The sequence below is a fragment of the Diadema antillarum genome, unplaced genomic scaffold (assembly GCF_040938485.1).
Source record: "Diadema antillarum isolate AM-2024a unplaced genomic scaffold, OU_Dant_1.0 seq00001528_RagTag, whole genome shotgun sequence".
NCBI lineage: Eukaryota > Metazoa > Echinodermata > Echinoidea > Diadematoida > Diadematidae > Diadema > Diadema antillarum.
The window spans coordinates 146,766-171,480 of NW_027272260.1; the positions used below are offsets into that span (position 1 = coordinate 146,766).

Consider the following 24,715-nt stretch of genomic DNA (forward strand, 5'->3'; position numbering starts at 1 on the left):
ACCACACAGAACAAGTGTTTTTTTACACTTCATTAATTAGCATGGGTACCGGTAGTTTGCACTTCCATTTGGACGAAGGATGTAAGCTAAATATTGTAATCTGAAGAAACATGGCATTCCATTTTCTACCTTAACTTGAGATGAGGGTGTGAGATCATTTTAGTAATGTTTCTTTGCTCTCTGAACATTTTATTCCACAACACCAGGGAAGAATCACTTCGTTTCGGAGGTGACATTCAATGTTAACATTGTGTTAAAATATTAATTTACAGTAAGAATATGATGGACATAGGCTAGATATTGTAACCTGAAGAAACATGGCATTCCATTTTCTACCTTAAATTGAAATGAGGGTGTTAAGATCATTTCAGTAATGTTTCTTTACTCTCAGAATATTTTATTCCACAACACCAGGGAAGAATAACTTTGTTTCGGCGGTGACATTCAATGTTAACATTGTGTTCATGTATTCATAGTATGTCCCCCCCCCCCCCCCCCAAAAAAAAAAAAAAAAAAAAAAAAAAAATTTACAATTAGACTTTTGCATTGATACATGTAGCACCCAATATGATTAAATCAACTAAATTCTACTTTGGGGTCTTAAATTATAACATCTTAGCCCTATTTTGCAGAAAGCCCCAGTCAATTTGGTTAAGTGATCTCAAAGAAATGTGGATTGTTATAAAGGATGTCAGGAGTCTGATTCTTCCAAGTTCAGCACTTGGATGCTCTTGGAAATGCATATTAATTTGTAAACACATGCAGAACTTGGAGGGAAGGGATTCCTCACATGCTCTACAAAAATCCTCAAGTCTCTTTGACCTCTGAAGCAAATTGAATGGGGTTTTCTGTAAGGCGTAGGCAATAAGTTATAGTTTCAATCCCTTACATTGTATTTTAGATTGATTCACTATCTTTAAAGTTATTGTTGCGGAGGGAACCACTGTAATTTTTTTGGCGGGGACATACGGTATGAATACCAAAAGCAAAAATTCTTATTTGACTTGTGTACGTTTTTGTTTGCACATAGTTTTATAAATAGATTAATTTAAGGATGTTCATGAATTCTTCATCATCTTTGATAGCCACCATACAAATGTTATAATACTGGTGAAAGGTGTTTGGTTCATCTGGGATAAATTTTCTATACACCAGATTCATTTAAACTGTTGACATTACTAAAATATATTTTACATATCATTTTGAATTGATTGAAAATTACCTGCAAATCATGCATATTTAACAGTCACTTTTGAGAGTAAAAAGTATATGATAAGAAAAAACATTTTATTGTTTTTGAGGTGACACAACATAGAGACACCCCAACTTCTCAGGTGTTAACTATTTAGTGAACATTCATGTCTTTCCTCATGGCTTTAATTTTCAAATAAGCTCTTTCTTTCAGTTCTTACTTGTTATTTTGTTTTGTTATTCTCTTTCATGATAATGGATACCAGCTCATATTTTGTTTGAGATTGTAATTCATACTAATCTTTAACAGGTTTTTACAGTTTGGTTAAGACAACAGTTTGTGTTTCCCAGCTGAAGAGAGCAGCGTAATGATTTTCTGTGAACTTGAGGGGAAAATTTGTTTTTGTTCAGTAATTTTCCCCATCAACTTCACAGAAGGTCCCGGACACAAACTGGTCTCAAATAAACCTATAAGGGAACGAAACTGGAAAAGGCCAAGTTCACCTCAGTAGACATGAGGGTTGAGTAAATATAGCAATATTAGTAAAACACATCAGTGAGAGTTTGAGGAAAGTTAGGCAATCCGTTCCAGAGTTATGGATTTTTAAAGTTTCTGCTCAGTCAAAGCTGAATGAGAAGACTTCTATAGCTTGTGATGTCACATGTGTACAAGAATATAGAGAAAGTATCAAGAAAATTCAACATTCTGTATTTTCACTTTTCTTGCATAACAAAAGAACACATGACTTCTCTCTTTTGGACTGCAGGGTGAATAATATTGCCCTAAAATACAGTACATCAGAAGCAAGTTGAAGAAATGTGTACTTTTTTCAAAAAGTAAAGTTTTGTGAAATTCACTTACATTTTCCTTATATCGTTGTATCCATGTGACATCATACACTGTCGTAGTCTTCTCATCCTGCAGTGATTGCGCAGATACTTAAAAAACCCAAAACTTTTGAATGGATTGTCCAATTTCCCCCAAACTTTCAATGATATGTTTTACTGTTGAACATTTGCATTCACTCAATCCACATGTATATGAAAGTGGACTTGTCCTTTAAGAAACCATTTTTTCCTTAAAATTCCAGTACTTAAAGCCAAATTCTAAGATAAAACATAATAACAAAACAAGGTAAACACCTCATCAAAAGTACTGAAATAGAACTACAAATGTTGTTTTTTTATCTTTCCCTTTCCAGTCCTTGGGACTTGTTCCTCTGTTCACTTTAGTTGTCACATAACTTCAATAATCTTAAAAAATACAATGTCATAAACAGTTGGTTCAACTTGGAAAATGTAATAATTGTCATATTAACAAAAAATCACATAATTTTGTTTATGATTACCACATTGCACATGGAAAAACAACAACTATGAATTCAAGAACAAGTTGTGCACCAGCTATAGGCATGTGGCCTTTTTGTGGAGTTTGATCATTTGATGATTTTTTTTTTAAACATTCTTTTTTTTAAAAGATTGTGGACTAGGGCATGCATGAACTGCCACATGTATTACCTTGGTATCAAGGGAATTCTGGTGAGCTATGTATACAAAAGTCACTTCTGTTGTGATGATTTTGTAGATGTTAAATGTATTAGAAAATAGTAATAGATAGTGAAAAGGAACTGAAGTCTTGCCTTTCACTATCACATAACAATATGGTGTTAACAGACAATGTCACCTCCGAAACACAGGAAAAAGCAACCTACATGGAAAGCTGTGATTGGTAAATCTTCACAACTAAATTGCTTGTTGGAAATCAAGCTTCTACGATGAAAGCATCTATATGTTTACTTAACTAAAGCAGGAGAAATGATCTTGATTAAAATATTATATATACAACAGATGGGTGTATTTTGTGCATTCTCATTGTTAAAAAAAGTGAAAAAATGTAAATTTGCCCTAAAACGTACAGTCTAGTAATAAAAAAAAAGAGTGAGAGTGTGGTAGTTGATTTCTCCACTTTGAGACTTATGTTACTAAAATAAATGAAACCATTGGTGTACATGATATGATTTCTCTTCAACAGAAATGAACAAAAAATCTTGTTAACAGTGTTTTGTCACCTCCGAAACAGTAATTTTTAGTTTTTATTGAATCTTTTATTAATCCCTAGAAAATTCTCACTTCCTGTTGCCATATTACTATTGTCATCCAAAAGAGATTCCTGTCAATTGGACAGAATCAAACAAAATTGCTTTGTCTTCGAGAAATTATCAAATATAATATGCCTGTTGTTTCGGAGGTGACAAGTGTTTCGGAGGTGACAAGTGTTAACGGAAAATTGTAAATTGCTCCGAAATGAAAACAACAGGCTATATTTCTACTACCTTCCTTCAGAGATAATGTGAGGGGTTATGTTACATTTTTGCAAATGTAATGTATAACTGATGTCAAGAATAAAAAAATTAAATACATAAATCTGTTGTCTCGGAGGTGACAGAAATGTTAACGGAAAAGTTACATAAATTTATAAACGCTCACCACATAATGATAAGTTATTTGAATTAAATAATCTTTGGATCAAAGTTAAGTCAGATTGATTACTATTCTGTTTTGATGGAAATTAGCAAAGTTGAATTTTATAATTGTGAACAAGAGCTAACTCAAAAGAGGGGTTAATTGTTAACGGAAAATGTCACCTCCGAAACATAAAGTTTGGACAATTTCAGTATTTAAAGAAGACAAAGCAGAACCTGGTAAACATAATAGTTCTTAAAGTTGGATACCTGTCTATCACAACAGCAACAAAAATAATGAAAAGGAATAAACAATTTAATATGCTAGCTCTGACAAAAATACTATGTCAGAGTGAGTACACCAAAAGTGTTGGATTTCAAGCATGTAAGTGCCTGCCACATCTGAAAGAAAAAGAGAGGAAAGTTCATTAAGGTACCCAAGGTAGACACTGTGGGTGGTAAGTTTATGAGAAAAAATAATGCATATCTGTCAGTGTATAAGAAAGTTATACACCAATTAGTGCCAATACTGCATTTTACACCACTGATTGTAAAAATGGCCGTATACAAAGTCTGCAGAGTTGATAATCTTTTCATCATTAAAGGCAAAATGCTATACATGCTGCTGTTAATAATTCACATCAGCACATTGCAATCGTGGGGGGAAGGGGTTATGTTGTATTGAATAATGACAGACTTAAACTTGAAAAAAAAAAATGACTCATCTTCTACTGATGCCCTGAGTGTACCCTCTATGAGTATAATACGGAGTCTTTGATTATTTAAACTCTTGTGTTTCGTCACCAAGGGCAAATATCAACTCGGTCTTATCACCACAAAACTGTTTGAACATCCAGAGAACAACACCCTTCTTCGACTACAGAGCAAACTACAGTGTACAGTGTACAGGTATTTGAGTACGCCCTTACGGCGGTCCTCCCATGTGCAAAGTCACACATCATGTAGTAATACACTATTTCATGTAATCGGTCTACTTTTGTAGGCAGAAACTCTGTGCACTCAAGATGGCACCGGTCGGTCAATACTGTACGAGCTGAAATTTTCGCGTACAGATATTTTCGCGAATTGCTACTTGGAGAACATTTTCGCGTGTTGTTAATTTAGCGGTTGCGAGGCTCTAACTGAACTTAGTTATTCGCGCATTGTTATTTTCGCGTGTTGTTATTTTCGCGGTTCAAGGGCGATTCGCGAAATTCGTGAAAATAACACCACCGCGAAAATTTCAGCTCGTACAAATGTTTTAAACTAACCTGTTACCAACCAGCTCATGTGATGACCATGGTCTTTACAAGATGTACTAATTAGCAGTTACCTCATCTTTTGGTTCCAACAGCCAATGGGTTAAAAACAATGCCCTGTACCTTTTAACACTATGCCTGCAAGCAGTGTAATGGGGACAGGAGTATGAATGCATATAACGTACGTACTGTGAAAGTGGAAATTTTCACGGTGTTAAAGTTTTCGCACATTTCTCACAACCAGAAGCTAGCACAAAAATAAAGGCACGCAAATATTTTTGCTTGCCATGTGTTCCAGTAGTTGAAGTCTTGATTCCGCGGAATTAAAAACATGTGAAACTCGACTGAGTCAGGTGTGCAAACTTGGCACATAAAGAGTTAAAATCAGACAGAGTTTGGCATTCTGTAGTATCAAAGAGCATGACAAGATATATTCATACTTTCAGAGACAATCTGGCAAAATCACAAAAACTTGGCAGGTCTAATAAAACTGAAGACATACAATGTATTATTCCAAGTTTTGAAAAAAAAAGTTCAAGACAAAAGCAATGCATAACTCACAAAGTATTCAATAAAGTAATCAAGACCATGCTGTTCTTCAAATCTGCGGTGCATCGTGGGCCGTCTCACTATACCTGCATATCATGTGTATACGATAGGTCTCCGAGATCAATAGACCTATTGCCGGCCATTAAAAGGCACCTCCATTCATTAATGGCCACAGTGCACAAAGCACTTGTCATGCCACACACTCAGAAAAAAGACCCCAAAACCCGCAGACTGCGAGACAAATCAATAATATAAAGGCCTGAGTAATATCGTGACACATCAATTTCACCTAATCGAGCGAAGCAGGTAGCCCGGTGCGGTGCCTCCCTATCAACGTCTAGGGCATGCGACGAAGGCGCCTTTTCAGTCGTGTCCAAACCCTTTGCTAACTTGTGAAAATAACTAGCAGAGATTTAAGTCAACTCTTCAATGTTTTCTCTTCCCCTCTTGAAAAAACTAATTCAAGACCGATTTGCTCTCATCCTTTTGTTGCTATTGTGTGCCGCTAGTCTCGCTACACAGACCCTGTGCTTCTTTGGGTCATGATGCCACACAGTCAATGGAAACTATCACCCATTGAGGACGAGTCTCGAGTAAACTCGGGCAGGTGTTGTAGCAAATCAGTCTGTCCTCAACAGGTTAATGTGAATGTGTAAACACAAAACCAGCGACCAATGCTCTGAGAGCATCATAAAGAAAGAAAAGCAAAAAATCTTTAACACCTCTGGTCCAATGCCCCTCTGGTCCAATGGGCAGAGAGCAAAAGCCAAGGTAACTATACATGTATCTCTACAAGCATCTCCTCAGAAGAAAAGAGAATGTTTGAAAAGAAGAGGGAGATTCCATGCTGCTTTGCCTCGAAAGTGCCGACTTTTCATACTAAACAAAAATTTTGTGAAAGAAATTTTATTTGAAGATAGAATTTGACAATTGGTGCCATCAAATGAGTGAATAAATTGTGTTTTCACAATATCTTGCTGTAACTTTTTTAATCCTAGTTCTCCCTATGAGCTCATACGTGTAGCTGCTCTATATGATCTAATATTGCATGTTACTTGAGTTTGTTTCTTCAAACTTAACAAAATATCAAAACAATGAATTAGTTATCAAACTGTACATGATGAAACACTTGTAGACCCCTATTTAAACCAAACTGGTGTCATAATGAACAAACTATCATTATTGTAAGGCACTGTCTTGTCATTTATAAGTGTGTCTGTTTACCCATACCTTGCTCTTTAATCTTGCAAAGAAAGTGGTACATTGTATCCCTCACCCCCCCCCCAAAAAAAAAAAGGTAAAATAAAAACAAGTGCAATCGTGTAGTATGTTTCTTACATGTACTTTTCACTTTCTTTGTTTTATCTTAATTTTAATTCTTTTTTGATAGTAAATAGTTGAATATTGTGTGTATTCTCACCAGACAAAGTTTGGAGGGAAAAAACAAAAAGGTAATACAACGTAAGGCCAGAAAATACGAGACTAGACATTTGAAGAGTATGCCCTCAGTGGCATGCGGATTACAGAGTGTGAATTACTGCCCCCAAAAGTGAGAGCCCCCTAGCCTTGTCTGCGCCAAAGTCCCATTCAGCATTCGGACAGAGAGGGGAACCAGACCCTCCGGCCAAACACTGGGCTCGCAGCGCAGCTACGCAGATAATGCAAATCCACTCAAGGGGAGCTGGGGTTGTTGAATTGTTCCGCTTTCTTTCTTTCCATATAACGGCCAGGATTGTTTAAGGAGGACACCCAAAAGGAAAAAAAAATGCATATGCACAAAAAAGAGAGGTGTCACTGCATACTGTAGTGACTCATTTGCCCTGACAAACGGGAGTATAAATGCCTCTGTGTAGTGGATGTGGTTTTTTTTTAAACCCACTGTACACTTTGGAATGTACACTTTGGAATGCATACAATGCAGGGCTTCCACATCCTCACCCTTCAAAATCAGGACGACTCCAGCCCAAGGAGCAGTCAGGGATGAACTTCAATAATAAGGGAGTTCATGGTTAGTGCATGTCTCACTTGACCCCTACACCACAGACTTTGAAATACATACCTTGTAGTGTTGTGATCAAGAATTCCTTCTTGAAGCATGTCATCTTGTATTAAATCAATGCTGAGAAAGTGCAAGGAGAGATTTTGCTATTAAACAGTGTTGATGAATGACTTTAACACCTGTATGTTCCAATTTAGTCTGACACACATACATTGTACTGACATAATTCAGATTCTCATAGTTGCTCGAGACTTATACGCTTTAAAGTCAGTGGCAAATACACATACATTCTCATTTGACCTTTGTTCTGCACATGTGCAAATCACAACCGTGAACTCCCTTATACACCACAAATATCATTCAATGGACAAACCAATTCATACAAAGTGTACATCAGGGAGATTTCTATATTCTCCATTACAATATCTTATAACGTATCAAGAGATGGGATATGGAAGTTTCCAAGAAGTCTCCTCCAGAATTAGGGAAAGTTTTAAAGTTGGCCATCAGAATGCCATGTCTGATGTAGAATTGACTATAGTACATCAGACTTTATTACAATAAATTAGCAGATTTGAATGTTCAGTGCCTGTTTGTATCATTTTTCAGAACAAAGATCTGTCATTCTTACTAGAACTTTCTCCTATGTCTACACTCAGGGTACTAAGCCTACATGTGTCTATATAGATCTACTAAATCTACCTCTTTTTAATAGGCCTACTTTCTACCTTTCAGTTGATTGTCAATCAATATATTCATTTACCATTCATATAGAGACATCTAGAATAAAAACACATGAATACTGTGTATGCATCTACATTGCATGTTTCTACTGTATCTTCCCATCCACATATTATAGCTATCTACACATGTGTACTACAAGTGTGATCTCACATCAGTATCACTATAATCCTACGCCTATTACATTTATATGCATTGCTATCAAAATATCAGTGATATACGTGTAGAATGGGGTCACCTAAATCACCAAAATTACAACACAGGGACACTTCCCACAAAGAACGACCACAACATAATCAGCTTAATGTATCAGAAATTCCACACAGATCCTGTCACATTAAAGACTGTTTTCTTCCTTTCCCTTTTCACTATACAGCACCTTTGCCGATCCCCCCCCCCCCCAAGAAGTATGCATGTCCGATTCACAAGTCTAATCTCAATAACCTCTTCAACACTGGTCTACCTGTTATGTATGTGGACAACGCAAACTGTGTTTTCAAGATAACATCATTTGCATTGGTGATTAATACCCAACAATTGAGGTACTTGTTGCTGTTATTTTTCTGTGTTTCACTTTATACAAAAGCTTTGTGTCACACTCCATTACAGTTCATTTCCCTCTGGAATGCGATCTGGCTTCCAAGCGGAGTGAGTTCTTTTACAAACGACGAAATCGTAGGGGTATAGAAAGAATTGTACGTGCCGACAACTCCATAGCACAAGCGGACCCATTATTGTTTGCTCATGGCCTACCACGGCAAGAAGTTAAAGGACAAGTTCACCTTCATAAACATAAGGATTGAGAGAATGTAGCAATATTAGTAGAACACATCATTGAAAGTTTGAGGAAAATCAGACAATCCGTTCAAAAGTTATGAATTTTTGAAGTTTTTGTGCAGTACCCGCTGGATGAGAAGACTACTGCAGTGTATGAATAACTTAGATGTCACATGCGTACAACAATATAAGGAAAATATAAAGGGAATTTCACAAAATTCCATCTTTTGAAAAAAGTACACATTCCCCTGACTCGTTACCGACAAATGTTATGGGTAATATTATTCCCCCTGCCTTTAGAAAGAGGCAAGTCAAGTGCTCTTTTATTATGCTAAAAAAGTGAAAATATGTTGAATTTCTTTTACATTTTCTTTATATTGTTGTACGCATATGACTCACAAGCTGTAGTAGTCTCCCCATCCAGCGGTTCCAACACAAAAATTAAAAAAAATTCATAACTTTTGCATCGATTGTCCAATTTTCCTCAAACTTTCACTGATGTGTTCTACTAATATTGTTGCATTTTCTCAATCCTTATGTTTATGAAGGTGAACTTGTCCTTTAATACAAATGTGATGGTGGGAGTAATCTCAAGGCACTATTGTTGCGCAATGCACCACAAGTTTGGCCTGAGTTCGACAATGATTGACAGGGAACTTCTCAGCTTTTGTTTCAGGACATTGCATGTACAGTGTATGTGATACTTCATAAAAAATGTACTCATGCATGTAAAACAAATAAACAGAAAAAGAAAAAATAGTGTTAACAAAACAATATGACTGCACTTGCAATCATATGATTAATTTCAACAAAACATTATGACAAATATGTTATACTCTACGCGTGGTCATGTATGGGTTTGGGGCATATTGAAGAAAGGCAGACGTCCAGTGAGAAATCTAGACTACAAAATACATCATTTGTCAACATTTCCATGTTGTGATTGTTAGAAAGTATTTTAAGACAGTAGAAACAGACCTTTTCTTCTACCTTTTTTCAGTAGAAACATATATTTGTCCTCTCAAGTAAAAAATAAATAAAAAAAACCCTTTTTTGTACTTTGTTCGTATGGTTTCATCCAAAATACACCACTTTTCTTTCACACAATAGACAGTATCAAAACTGGAGTACTAACAATGGTGAAAGTTGCTTTATAATATCCTAAAGTTTCAAAAAACTTAAAGAACCCAACACAAAAGTAAAAAGGAAAACAAAAAAAACTAAAAGATCCCAACATAGAAGTAGAAAGAAAACAAAATCAAACTAGTGATAATCTCCAACCCTTATCACAACCATCACACAACATATTTATAACTCTAGGCAATTTGTAAATTTGATCTTACCTTCCTTACAACTCCATGATTCTATTTATCACTTCACTCAAGGAATCAGTCGTGGTATGTTGTAGGTCTGTATTCTCCACAAAAGGACATTAACCCTGTCACAGAGACAAAATGCACTATTTTCTTTGCCTAGATGGAGATGCCGCTATTAACCCGCACGTTTCATTTTCATACAGTAACGTCCCCCTTCCAATCACCTCTGCAGCATGAAAGACACAGCATGGATTGACTCCCAGCGTGAACTTTTACACTGCCGAGCTGACAAGTCGTTACTGCCGGAGAACAATCGCGTCTCCACGTTAGGTGTTCATCCCCGAACTAGGCACAAATGGAACAGAACAATCGTATTCTCCTCTTTTCTTTTCTTTTTTGCCTGCGAGCATGGTGACACGCGGAGATAGCATTAATCTTCACTCAGCCGCGGAACATCGCAGATTGACAAAAGCTGAATAAGACCCTGCGATAAAAAGAACGAGGGGCAAAGAGTCCTATTGTGGAAAAATTATGATAATGTGTATGAGCCACTGTGCCCACATTAAAAGAAAAAGAAAAAAATAAACAAAATGGTTGGCATTCCTGACATATTTCCCACAGTGTACACTCAGTAATCAAATGGTATGCAGACAGCTCACCGCAGTATTAACGGTCACAGCACTACGAACTACTTTTTTTTTGTGAGGTCACAATTCACTGATTACAACATTGTGTTTAATAGTAGAAACATGTACACACACAAGGTGCTTTATAGTACAGGGTAGAACATGCACTTTAAGTCCATCTATAGTCAAAATATCTGTTGTTTTGATTTTGGGTTGTTGTTCTCTCTCTCTCTCCCTCTCTCTCTCTCTCTCTCTCTCTCTCTCAGTCTAAACTCTATGCAAAGTACAGTAGCCCCGCTTTAACAAGGTGTACTGTAGCTTCATCTCATGGGGAAAAAATATGGGGAAAAAAATGACTATTTCCTCGGATTGGAAATTACATACAAGTAGCATTCTTGGGATACTGTAAAAGTGTAAAGTTTCGCGGTGTTGAAATTTTCGTGCATTTCGCGCAACCAGACAATAGTGCAAAAATAAAAGAACATGAATATTTTTGCTTGTCATAGATGTTCCCGTGCGTGATGTCTTGATTCCGCGGAATTAAAAACACGCGAAACTCTTCTTACCCGTCCAAGCGCGAAAAATTAGTCACGCGAAAATATCCACTTTTACAGTACAATGAATTCTACAATGTAACATCCTGGATGAAAAGCTACACAGTAAGTTTGATAAGGAATATGTCATGTTATAAAGAAAAAAAACATTCAAGGTGTGTTATTATCAGAATTTGTTGAAAACAACAACAACAATAATAAAGATCAGCTTCTTATGTACACCAAGCAATGCCCAGGTATAAACTCAAAATACCGCTGCTTTCAACAACTTTCCACGTGTTGTATTAACAACTGAAGTATAGTTATTTAGATCAATGGCATTTGTACATAAAGTTAATTAAATTCTGTCAACACTCAGTTCTTACAATTTCACTTCATCGCTCAATAATTCAGACAGGCTCCAGTGGAGCTTTTAAAGGACAAGTTCACCTTCATAAACATAAGGATTGAGAGAATGTAGCAATATTAGTAGAACACATCATTGAAAGTTTGAGGAAAATCAGACAATCCGTTCAAAAGTTATGAATTTTTGAAGTTTTTGTGCAGTACCCGCTGGATGAGAAGACTACTGCAGTGTATGAATAACTTAGATGTCACATGCGTACAACAATATAAGGAAAATATAAAGAGAATTTCACAAAATTCCATCTTTTGAAAAAAAGTACACATTCCCCTGACTCGTTACCGATAAATGTTATGGGTAATATTATTCCCCCTGCCTTTAGAAAGAGGCAAGTCAATTGCTCTTTTATTATGCGAAAAAAGTGAAAATATGTTGAATTTTCTTTTATATTTTCTTTATACTGTTGTACGCATATGACTCACAAGCTGTAGTAGTCTCCTCATCCAGCGGTTCCAACACAAAAATTTAAAAAATTCATAACTTTTGCATCGATTGTCCAATTTTCCTCAAACTTTCACTGATGTGTTCTACTAATATTGTTGCATTTTCTCAATCCTTATGTTTATGAAGGTGAACTTGTCCTTTAAATAGCCTTTGGGGTCAAACTTAATATCATACCAAAACTTTTATCAAAATTTTGGAAGCATTTTCAAAAGATGAATAATGCAATACAAACCACAAATATGTCAAATAATTAGTTCACGGTCATTCTGGGGGGAAAAAATGAGGAGACTCAACGCAATGTGTTGGTGGTAAATTTCTAATTTAAAACTTTCTGTGAAAGAAATACAATTTTCACCTTTTGGTTTATCAGTACTTCTAGCAATAACGATGTGCCAATGAAGACGCAAGTACTGTTCTAAAACTTTCGAACTTATAGACCTACATTGTACAAAGTGTAGGGCCTACAATGTATGCAGAACGTCACCTACATCCATCGTTCCATGGGAATCTGGGAAAACTGCTTTGTGGAATCTTACAGGGAAACAGACCCTTGATTCTCATAAAACAGTCACAAAGTACAGCACAGTTTCAGTACCAGAATGTATACACATCAGTGCACGAAATAATGCAATACATTGGCACACAGTCTCCCTCCGATACCACCATGATAAACCCCTCCCACACCAGTACCCTCCCCTACCCCTTCCGCCACCCCCCCCCCCCCCCCCTCCCCCTTCAACCAAGCAACAGTAGCTTGTTTATCCCTCACATGGTATCCAGACACATTCGAGACCGAAGATGTTCTCCGATTACCACCAACAGTACCAAATCTCATTGCAGGGTTGCATGTCGGTGGGTGGAGGTGCATGATGGGATCAAGGTCAAAGGTCATATCACCCTGTACTGACAATGCACGGTAGACCTACATTGTGTAGCGTAGGAAGTGACATACGATGCCCAGGTATGCTGCAGACATGATTAATGCACATGTGTCAAGATTTCATGAAAACATGTGACTATAAAAACGACTATTGAATATCAACAGGGAAAAGGTATTGTTGCCCAGGACGACATGTGCATGACGTTTGAAACATGGCAATTTGGGGAAAATCTACGCTCGCATGAAAGGAAATTTGAGAGAGAATACATGTATGACTACCACAATAGCAATGTACAATTATAATGATATCATTGATGCTCACGATTACAATGATGAAAACAGTACAATAAAAGAAAAAGTTCTTTAAATCTGCTACATCTTGCATATCGCTGGTTGAAAACTAGCACATTCAGTGTACCTTGACATGTGCCTCATCATTATACATTGTATGTGACACAAATATTTTTATTTTTCTTTTCTTCCGGTTCTCATTGCCTAGAAATGAAGACTGACAGAGTGTGGATACACGTGTAGTTGCCAGCATGAGGCATAGGGCGGCTCGTCAAATGTCATTCTTTTCCATTCACATTAGGTTATTATCATTATTGCAATTATACACACAGAGTTTGTGGACACTTCGACTTAAGACCCAAACACCCAGAAAGCAGCCATCACACACATGGCTGGACGCATTATGAACGATTCTTTGGCAACGATGTTGACAAACTTTGGCAATTGATACTTTCACAGCTTGCTAGGATGACTTGTGTCAAGGTCCAATGAAAAAATACAATGCGAAATGACAAAATTTAATTCCAAAAATTTCTCTTGGGGTAACCAACCCCTGAACATAAAAGAACAATGTATATTTCAGCATTCCAATGGTTAGATCAATCATTTTCCCACAGTTTGCCTAAATTCAGACAAATTTTACTCTTAGATCTGGTGTTGGTTTCTGCAATTTTATGATATCACATTGTATTAGATTTCTAACATGTGTACAAGGTGTTGTAGTCAGCTCTATAACAATTTATCTGGCAGAAGTAGAAACAGAATTTAACTACAGGTAATAAAAATCTGACAATTCTATTGAGGTACAGTGTACAAGAACATTGTACACTTGTAGTACACGTCATGAAACCTCTGTATGTAAAGACCATCTCATTTTGTGTCCAGCTTCCACCAAAGTTTTCTATTGTATTTCTTTGAAAGATGTTCTCCCTTCACACCCCATCACATTTTATGGGCAAACATAATAGTCATGGTACTACATCCTCCATCAACTTGCAAACATCATATATCATCAGCATTTTATTGTGTATACCTGCAATGAAGCAGATTATTACAGAGAAGTAGGCCATGCACCCTGCTAACACTAAAATGTGCCACATCATCGATTGGTGTCAGAGGAGAAAAAACAGATTCCCCCCTACCCCCCCCCCCCCCAAGAAAAAAGGGGGGAGAGGAAAATTATTTCAAGGCATTATTTACCGATTGCAGATGAAACAAACATTAAGCTTTATTGCTTCAAAATAGTTCTAGACTGTGGAATGTGAGTTAGGGATGGAAACAACCAATGTTAAAATGTTAATCAGTATAAAGTTTTGTTAAATGTACAAAATGTAAGCAAAAGTTATGATATTTGTTTCTAGAATAAACTGTTTACAGTTGTGGTTTATTGAGAAAAATAGCACAATATCTCCTCATATTTTAGGATTTCTTGTGGTGATCTGGTAAACAACACCTCTAACCTCCTCAATCACAATTGTTCAACTTTGTGATTGAATAATGCATTGACATATGTACATTGTACAGTACCTCCTTGGCTACTATGACTGCTGCCAGTATCCAGCACGGTAAACTGGACAACAAACTGACGCTCACAGGAACTAATTACCAATCAGTGAAATATTTTCACCTCTCTCGCCCATAGGAAAAATAAATGGTTTTGGACCAGATTCCAAGAAGACAGGCTGGCTTGCAATTTGACACATTTTTTTTTTTAGATTGCCAAGTGCTCAAATGCCATTCTCATTAATATATTTGTCATCAGAAGCCGATGCATTCAACTGGTGCAAATCATCCATGAGTTCCACAGACTCCCACTGTTGTAAACAGCTCCGTATCCCCTTTGTACAAAACTATTCCTCCACACGAAAACAATGGGTACATTGAATTGGCTGGAATGCATCCTGGGGAGAAAAAAAAAATCACAATTAATGAATCCCTAAGGGTACAAATCCAGACAAATACAGCTCTAGAAGTCAAGAAATTACATACTAACAGATGCATATATTTCACAGAATTTATCTCTTCCTCCTACAGAAATATCATCTTTGTTCCTTCCGGCCAGATAGCAGGAAGTCTACAAAAGGAGGCAGTCAACTTTACCAGAAGGCATACTGATTGTAAAATTCACTCAATCATTCTGAAATGCCCTCGGGAACATTTGCTCACAGGGAGAAGTATTTGGTAATGTCTGGACACTTGCGTTCTATCCCAAAATGTATGGACAGACTTTGTGCAGATTGTTAAAAACACTTTTCAATCTCTGATTTCCTAGATTCAACCTTGTTTCTTTTCACGCTCGAAACTTATAAAGCCTAGATTCATTCTTGAGCGGCCGTCCTTTTCTATTGAACATCAAAGAAGAAGGTCACATTAATACAACTTAATACAATAAGTGACAGAAACACAAAGTTGAGACAACACAGGTACATTGTACACCACTCCTACCAAAAGAAAAAGAAAAGAAAATTGTCCAAAACAGATTCTTTTTCACCATCTCGGGAAGAACAAGGATTGCAGAGAAGTAAACATCAGGGTACGACTGCGAACAAGTACCAAGTACATTTTAATAGTACATTGTGCGATGGATAAACATTGGAGAAAGTTCAAGTGGATGTGGGGATGTTTATCCACGCCAAGTTCCACTTCATATCACACCCTAAAAATTCTTCACCCCTGCTACACACAGTCACGTACACCTTGTGTTTATGAAAGGCCCATGTACCCACTTTTAAAGATATTATTTTCTTTAATATGAAAAGACCTCTAAAGCAGTCTCTTGAGCACTTCTGCATACCAGACATGAAATATATTGTTAAAGATGTATGAATTTGATGGGCTCCCATCTAGACTCTTAGTACTGTCTGGCAGTATATATCACACCATATTTTATACTGTAACATCCCTAGGGTAACATGACACAAACACACAAACAAACACAACAACGGGGTATCAAATCCCAAGTGTAGTATGACACACACACACACACACACACACACACACACACACAGACACAGACACACACACACACACACAAAGGTTGCCTTGCTAACACACAAAATCATACTTATCTACACAAACACAATAAACACGCACATCATTTGAACTACACACAATACTAATTTTACATGTTTTATGTGCACTGTGAAGAGCTATGAAAAGCAAGGAAACATAAAAAGAACTTACTGTAATTGTCACACCTCCTTGCTTCCATACAGTCTTTCAGGCACATACCTAGGCAATTTATTCAAAGTACTTTAACCCTTTGCATGCCACAATGAATCAGTCCATACAAAAAAAAAAAAAAAAAATGTTGGTTTGTGTATGAAATTTGTGCACATTTGACTCACTGGCAAAGAAAGGGTTTTGATTTTTAAAGCAAACCCAATGTGCGTCAAATGACTTTGTCATTGTTTAATTCAATTGAGTTCATGGCTTTCTACAGTTGAACAGCTCATAGAAGAAACAATGTCTATTATTCTATGGAAGAATGAACCTGAATAATCTCCTCAAACTGGTTTAAGTGTTTTAACTGTTTTGGTTTTTATTCTTTCCAGAACTTCAACTGCATCTAAGTTGGCAGTGCATTTGATTATGGCACTATGATTTAAGGGCTTTTTACACTTGTGTTTCTTAACCCCGGACTTTCTCTGACCCAGGACTATCGTTAGTCCCGTACCAATTTTTTCAGCTTTTTACACTCGCCAATTAGTCCCGTACTATCTCTTGTCCGGGGCTAAGGAGAAAACTGACCTTTTTACACTTGTATTTCTTAGCCCCGGACTTTCCAAACCACATGAATATTCATAATTACGCTGTGTACTGTACACGTACACGCACGCACCGGCAGTACTTGATTACCTCGTTTCTGATTGGTCAGTGAAGGTCGGACTTCGTCTCCGTCGCTTAGCCCAGGATTATTTTTTCGTTCTGTTTACACTCACTTGCTTGGCACCGCAATTGCGGTGCTAACCCCTGCTATTTTGCAGGGCCAGATAGTACCGTACTATAGGTGGGGCTAGCCCACTTTGGCAAAAACGTGTGTAAACAGAAAGTGGGCTAAGGATAGTCCCGTACCAACGGTGGGGCTAAGGCCCCCCCTTAGCCCCACCGTTGGTCCGGGGCTAAGCAAAAATTTACAAGTGTAAAAAGCCCAAAAACCAAATCAAAATCAAATCAACACACACACACATGCACACACACACACATTCAAATATATACACAGTAATACATGCTCATTCAAGCACCACAATGTAGTTGTTTCAACGCTGAAAATTGCAAATTACATTTGGTTGACTTCCAGTAAATTTCTTAATACAAGATCTAAGAAACAAAATAAACACTACTGGTACTACTGATCTATAAAGACACGTTCAAAACAAACACATGCTATTACTACAAACATCTTTGAACTTCATGCAGTTTCAAATCAGATGCTTTCCTCCATGTTTCGTTTATATTGTCTTTTTGTCTGTGTGTGGGTACAATGTGGGATTACTTTTGCCCAGTTGCAGAATACAAATTAAACCAATTGTGACTGGACATCAATGCTTCATACATTGTACGTCGCTTCCGGACTGGTCAGCCAGAATTGATAGGGGATTATTCTGGCGTGTTATTGTGATAACTTACAAGAGTGTGCAAAGCGCACATAAACAGCCCTGGGAACGAGCGCATAAATAACAACATGCACTATTATATCAGGGGGTTTCTAAAAACACCAAAAGACGGTCAGATCTACAAACTGTATCACACTCTGTAGCATCTCTTTCAGTTCTTCCTATCCCTCATTCAAATGTGTACACACACACACACACACACACACACACACACGCACACACACTGTACTTTGTATGCCATTCATCTCTTGTTTGAAAGTCGCTGAAATCCTCTTCAGAAGTCGGAAAACTCTCCCTATGGGACAACAATCCCAACAGTTGGAACACAATGCGAGGAATAACAGAGTTTGGCACGGATAGCCGCCCACAAAGAGGTTCTCACCCGTCTCTCAACTTTCTTTTTCTCCCCCTCTCTCTGCTTTGGGACCCCTTGCACCACGACACCCATTACGAAGCCAAATAAAGGTCCTGACTTTCTTATTTGCTGACATAGGATTCTTCCACATCAGCAAATGTAAGGCATGCATAAACAAGGAGGCGGGTGTCAAAAGGACAGAATTTCTTGAATACGGTACAAGACAGACCTGAAGAGGACAAAATGAACTCCCCCCCCCCCCACCCAACAAAATAGATAAATGAATAAATAAATGAATGAATAAATAAATAAATAATAATGACAATGAATAGAAACAAACAAATAAATAAGTTAATACATTTCTTGAATACAAGACAGACCTGAATAGGACAAAACAAACTCTCCCCTCTCCCCCCCCCCCAAAAAAAAGAATTATGATATAAATCAATATATACCTAAATACATTAATCAAGTTATAAACACAGTTGAATAAACAAAACAAATCAACAGGTATAAAACATGAAAACACAATAAGGTAGCTTACTATTCACAGACTTGCCTTTTTGTCAAAAATATTAAAAGACACAGAAAAATATACTATAATTTGCTAGTCTGAGCATTAAATATTTTTGTGTACCAGTGATGCAGACTTTACACAAGAATCGTTGTTGTGGTCGTTCGGCCGTGAATACGGTGGGTAAATACGACATTAGTAAACATGTTCAGAGAAGTGTACAAGAATTGTGATGGCTGTTATGCATGGAAGACAAGCATTCGTCCTTTTGTTGTACGTATCAGAATTCAAGTTTGGTTCCCACAACTGTTTTAAATATTGTAAACACTATTTAAACAAGAATTAATGGAGACTTCTTACTGATGATTGAAATTTCTACAGTCAATAAAGTTTAGCAATAAAACCTCAATTTCTATTTTCTTTTTTTCCCCCTTTTTGGGGGCAAAGACTGCACATGAAGACTTACAATACATGTATGTACAATATATATTCTGTGACCTTTAGTAACTCAGTAAACATGAAATTTTGATATTTGATGCTGCAAGAATTCAGCACTTTCTTCATCGTTCATATAAAAGTAAAAAAGAAAAACATCTTCTTGGTGCATCTTAACTTATAATAGAAAACTGTCCTCATTCAAAGTCATACAATGTAGCTTGGAGAACAACTTTTATTTACATGTTTGTCCAATACAAGGTTGTACGCATGCATGACCAAATGTGCTACGCAGATGTGCAGTGCAGTGATCACTTGTGTGTGCACACAACTAATCTCTACAGAGATCAATGGCATGCGCTGTTTGACTGTACCGCCGCAGAGCTACCAAGTCTCACGCATTCTGAGTGAGACTCAAGCATTTAGGGGTCGTCTCACGCATGGCACCCATTTTACTCACGCATCGGGCAAAGTCTGCAATTTGGGCCCATAATAAGGAGCATAGCTCAGAGGATTAAAGTGATAGTTACAATTGAAGGTATATTTTCCTTTTGTCTTTCAAAATAAGTAAAAAATAGTCACTTAAGTATGCACCTGTAGCTGATCGCACCATTAAGAGCTAAAAATTGAAAAAGCTCCCTACCGTGGGAGGCCACGGGGCCGGGGGAACCCCTCCCAGGCTCCCACATCCTCGCTTGCGCGCACATTCGTTCGCTGAGATGCCGAGTCATGAAAATCTCACTCATAAAAAAAATTTTTAACTTGGCATCCCTGCTGCCGCAGTGTGACCTTTTGAAAAGTACAGAGCAATATCCATAATATGGAGAAAGGCGATCTACAGTGTGCAGATGATGCATTAAATCTTTGTTTTTAGTAAGTTACAGTACCGGTACATTGTGTGGAAAACCCGCACCAAGGTTCCACCTTCCGTGCTAAAATTCCACTGCATGCAATTATGCATAGGTTTCTACAGTAGCCAGAGGTTAAATTTTGGACGGTGTTTTGGTCGAATTATGCCTAGAGACTACTAGCCTAGACTGTTATGGGTGGTTTGTAAATGTCAATATAACACCAATTGGTAGAGCTCTACAAATTCATCATATCGCAAAATGGGACTGAGGTATTACAAACAAACATAATGTGATGAATTCAAAATAATCTGTGTGATCGTGCTGGGTAGGCTGGTGTTTGGACAAGGATTGGTACAGCAAGCAGTACATAGGTGTCCACACATCGACACTGTGCATAGAAACCGACCACCCTCTATTTATGACATTGCGCTTACAGAACGAAAATGTACGCATGGGACTATGCGCCATGGTGTTCGATTCTTCACTGGGCTATGCTACCGAGTGAAATTAAGCGAAAACATGTAAGAATTCGCTCTAAATTACCTAAATTTAGCAAAATCGAATTCATGTGCACTTTATATGTACCAGGGGTATTGTCGGAGGTGGTCGATCTCAATGTAAAAAAAAAGGGCAAAGCAACTGAATGCGAAAAAAAAATCACACCCCACACGTTTGAAGCCACCATCTACATGTAGAGCGCATAGCAATATGCAATAGGCCTTCCTTAGATTGCATTTTCAGTGTGCGCTTGTAATTCCAGAGTATTTTCTCCACATGTGAGTAAAATTTCAGGCAAATTGTGAGATTATTCACATTTCTATTGATAGAAAAATGTTACTGTAATTGTTAGGGTGTCAATGTGTTGGACACCCAACCATACAGCCCCAGCGCGACTTTGGGGTGGGTCGGTATAAAATTTACACTCGACTACAGCAACACTGGTTAGGCATAAGGGCCAGGGCTGTTTACTACACAACAGTACAGTTTATCATGTCATTTGCGCAGTATGTAAAATAATATAGCTCTAGGTCTAAGGTCATGACGTAAGGAAAATACACTAGATGTATGATCAATAATAGTCTATAGAAAGAGAATTTCACTTTTTTTTCTTTTCTGCCTGCAAAGTACATTAAATCTACCCGATTACTGGCGACAATGCAATGCCAATGGTCATAAAACATTCCTCAAGCTCAACATAGATAGGCCTAAAACGTTAGATCTACATTGTTAAAATTACGTAAGCACAGCACCATGTAGTGCCGAAAACACAGTGTCTTTAGGAGATGGCTTGCAGCTGAGCTAGAGCTCTATCATTAACGTACTAAAAACCGTTAGATGTAGACTTTAGACAATCTAGAGCGTTCTATTGTCATGATTGCATTGTGCAGTCCCACGCAGTGAGAGTAGTGTTGTTTACACACATCACCTCCTCCTCGGTCAGGCTTCGTTTTTTCATCTCACGCGATGGTACCGGGTAATGCGGATTTTTGTACAAACATACCTCACGAAAATACTCATAAAAATGCCATGAGATTACTTACCTACTTCTGCACTTTTCTCTGGCTTATCTGCCAAATCGTTGCATTGATAATGCTTCTCATAAATCATTGGATTTTTCTCTCGTACTTGGGTGTAAGATAGTGGGGTGCTCTTCGTCGCAGCGATGCATCTGGTGTAAGCACAAGCCAATGTGCGGTGCAAGAATGTACCATGAATGCACGGTGTACGGACGGAGCGGCAGCTGAGCGGTGCACACCGGGGGTTATCAATCGAAGTGGCGATGGTATCTCGCTAGCGCAGCTATCATCTCATCCACAGCGACGCCTGTTCAAAGTGCTTACCAATGAAGATAAGCAGGCGCATTCATCGGATACGATTCCTTGTGTATGGCTTCTTTGACTCTGTACGCCACGAGCACTCTCGTGCCGTGCAGCGCCTCGTTTCAAGGTATCTGATATATGACGGGTACTTAAAAGGGCGGAACGTGACGTCATTTATGAGATAGATTGTTAATTGACTAAGTACTGTAGTACCTTTCGAAGAAAATGGTGGGCGTGGTGGTTATATTTTATTTAATGACCCCTAAGATGAGAATGTTCTTCACAGGTTAACTTCAAACGAAGTCAAATATCAAAAAGGGAAGGAATGATATGCAAGAATCTTCACGATTTATCCGAAATATATTATGCAGATATGAAGAAAAAGAATTGTGTATAGTACGTATCCGTGGTATGTTTAGTTATGAAGAAAACAAGAAACTTACGGGAAATATGCGGTGTTCTCTGGCAAGCATACAACTGTGTGTGCATAGAATTTTCAAAACTGGAGCCAGGGGGCTGTGGGGGGGGGGGGGGGGGTTGTAGGCCTATCATACAAATGAGGTTCAATGTTTTTGTCAATTTTGTTTGTTTGTTTGCTCGCCTGTTTTGTTGTTCTATTTCTTTGTAAGCTTATAATTATTTGGGGAGAAAAAAAAATCATTTGCGTTAAAAAGTGCACAAGCTAATCTTTACAGGGGAATGAACAAACAAATAAAACAAACAAAATGATGGTCACGCATTGGCTGTTTATACCCGTCATTGTTGATTAAGCATTCTTGTGCAGCTAGCATGTATAGGATCGATGTCAAATATGAATGAGTATCATTAGTATGACAATTGTAATAGCTAAAGCGTTCAGATATGTCTCTACAGAGATATCCAAAATGATGATACACCAGATTTGATTTTTTTTTTAGATGCATGCATTATACAATGATATATACAGGATACTTTAATTGATATTTGAGGAGAGACACAAGTGACAACAACTTTAAGAAACATGCTAACAATTAGCTAAAGAAACTCAATCTAAGAAATGAAGAAATAAAAGAAAATACGGAGAAGATCCCAGATATCTATATTTTGTTTTCATGTACAGTGTATGTATTTATGTTTGTATGCATGTATGCTGTATGCACTTATTTATTTGTGTGTGTATTCATGTATTTATGTATTTATTCATTCATTTATTCATTTATTTATTTATTCATTCATTCATTTAGTTAGTTAGTTATCAATTTATTTATTTATTTATTTATTCATTTATTTATTCATTTATCTATTTATTCATTCATAATATGCTATCTGTCCTCCTTGGTTAGGCTTTCTTAAATACAACTTTTTTTTTCTGTTCTTTTTTTAACCAGGTAGATCTAAAATGTTGATATAGGGCTTACCAGCAGCCATATTTTCTAGCCCACAATTTGCTGTTTAATACCCAAATAAGACAAGAAAATTAGGCAAAGTAATACATAAAAAACAACTAGAACACTGACAGCCTTATAGATCTCATGAAAACAAGTAATCATTTATGTTCTTTTTGTATGTACCTTTTAAAAAAATGTCATTCAAATAACAGCAAACTCATTACGGTAGTCATTTTTGTTTTAATCACTAGATATGGACTGTAATGATACAAATTTGTGGCTACTGTTTTCTATTGGATAGGCATTAATACTATGAATCATTTTTCTTTTGTAATCTTCTCTCTTGCCATAAATAAATAAATAGATAAATAACTGAATGAATAAATACACACAAACATACATACATACATACATACATATTCTGGCATTTTATCAGTATATTCCTTTATTCTGTTGCTTGAATATTCCTTTATTTCTTCCTTTCTTGGACTGGGTTTCTTTGTTTAGCATGTTTCCAGGAGTTGTTTTCTCTTGTGTCTCTGCTCACATATACGTGTATATCATTGTATGATATGTTTTATCTATCTATCCATCTATCTACCCGTATCTATCTATCTATCTATCTATCTATCTATTTATACATCAAATCAGAAAAAAAAAAGTTTCTAATAAAATTTTTTAACTGCTCTGCAAAGTTTAATTTCATTGAGCCATATCACAGTGGTATTTCCACCTATTGATTGTTTAAATCTGTGATAAATGACGAGTCCAACTTCATATTCATAAGGATTGAGAGAATGCAGCAATATCAGTAGAACATATCAGTGAAAGTTTTAGGAAAATCAGACAATTCATTCAAAAGTTATGAATTTTTGAAATTTCTGCACAGTCACTGTTATATGTGAAGACCACTACTACAATGTATGATGTCACATGCGTAGAACGATATAAGGAAAATATAAAGACAATTCCACAAACTTCTTCTTTCTCTTTTTTTTTTTGGAAAAAAAAAAAGTATACATTTCCTGGACTTGCTATTGACTTATGTTAAGGGTAGTACTATTTCCCCTGCCTTCTGAAGAAGCAAGTCAAGTGCTCTATTATTATGTGAGAAAAGTGAAAATATCTTGAATTTTCTTTATAATTTCCTTATAATTATATCCCTCTACTACACACATGGCACCACAATCTGTAGAAGTCATCTCATTCAGCGATGGCAGCAATGAAACTTCCAAAATTCTTAGCTTTTAAATGGATTGTCCAAT

At 37.0% G+C, this 24,715-nt stretch overlaps 1 protein-coding gene across 2 annotated transcripts in view; it reads right to left on the reverse strand.

The window, feature by feature from the left end:
• Window positions 1-22,018, reverse strand: part of LOC139710394 (uncharacterized) — a 37,658-nt gene extending 15,640 nt beyond the window's left edge. Inside the window, exon 1 of one of the 2 annotated variants that reach the window (XM_071622308.1) lies at window positions 21,805-22,018. The gene's annotated coding sequence lies outside the window, so the exon portion shown is untranslated. Of the gene's footprint in view, window positions 1-5,473; window positions 6,068-21,804 lie in introns of those variants that run through there. The other variant, XM_071622310.1, reaches the window with a different exon arrangement.
• Between the last annotated feature and the right edge of the window lie 2,697 nt (window positions 22,019-24,715).